Source organism: Monopterus albus, unplaced genomic scaffold (assembly GCF_001952655.1).
Source record: "Monopterus albus unplaced genomic scaffold, M_albus_1.0 scaffold50.1, whole genome shotgun sequence".
In the NCBI taxonomy this organism is placed as follows: domain Eukaryota; kingdom Metazoa; phylum Chordata; class Actinopteri; order Synbranchiformes; family Synbranchidae; genus Monopterus; species Monopterus albus.
Window position 1 is genome coordinate 4,802,930 of NW_018127930.1, and position 871 is coordinate 4,803,800.

General features: G+C 35.9%; 1 protein-coding gene across 1 annotated transcript in view; it reads right to left on the reverse strand.

The window, feature by feature from the left end:
• The window catches only part of hdhd2 (haloacid dehalogenase-like hydrolase domain containing 2), a 7,000-nt gene extending 6,687 nt beyond the window's left edge, over positions 1 to 313 (reverse strand). Inside the window, exon 1 of the mRNA XM_020601158.1 lies at positions 225 to 313. The gene's annotated coding sequence lies outside the window, so the exon portion shown is untranslated. The remainder of the gene's footprint in view (positions 1 to 224) is intronic.
• Positions 314 to 871: the final 558 nt, after the last annotated feature.

An 871-nucleotide genomic window follows, 5' to 3' on the forward strand; every position in this document is an offset into this window, starting at 1 on the left:
GCGGTTAATTATGATATTTAATAGGCCTTGCACTTCTAAACCCGATTGCAATAGCATTAGCAGCTTGGCAGCGTTTTCAGCATATGAATGGTAAAGATAAATGCATTTTACGCAGCTGAAAGTGCATAAGCTTGCACATAAACTGCCTTAATTTCTAGCACAGAACGTGATTAAAATTATGTCAATCGTATTTATTCAGCTGGTTAGCAAACTGCATGACTTACCTTCTCCGTGCAGCAGCACTTCTTCCTGGTGACGTTTTCTTCTTTATCGGTTTAAACCAGACTTGTTTTGTTTTCTCGATGCGGCCCCCTACAGCTCAAACAACGCAGCTCGTTTATTTTTCCAAAACATATTTGACGCTATTTTTAAGTTCACTGTCGTTCCTTCTCTTAAGCACATACATGTATTCCAATTTATATGCTATAATCAAACAACAAAGTTATCCCTTAATCACTCATTAGGGAAAATCATATGTGTCCCATCACATTAACAACAAAATCATATTAGTGGGTCAGATAGATTTAATATGGTAGTGCTGGGTATTATCAAAGTGCAAAAACCCTTCTCTCTCCATGCAGACACCACTGATCAAATCCTCTTTTCACATAGCAAATAACAGTTTTGGGTGTTTTCTTTTTTTAGTTTTCAGTTTTTGGATAAATATCCTGTAGCTCATAACTGTGAACTGTGACAAGGCGTTGATGATGACAACTAATCTCAGACTGCACACTGCTTTGTCTGAACAAAATATCTAAATTAGTACAAAAATCCTTTCTTACTGTACAATATTTTGTTTTTTTTTTCATATTTGTTTGTTTTTACTGACCTTGGTTCTTGTCTTTCTCTCCTTTCCACATGTTTGTGTCAG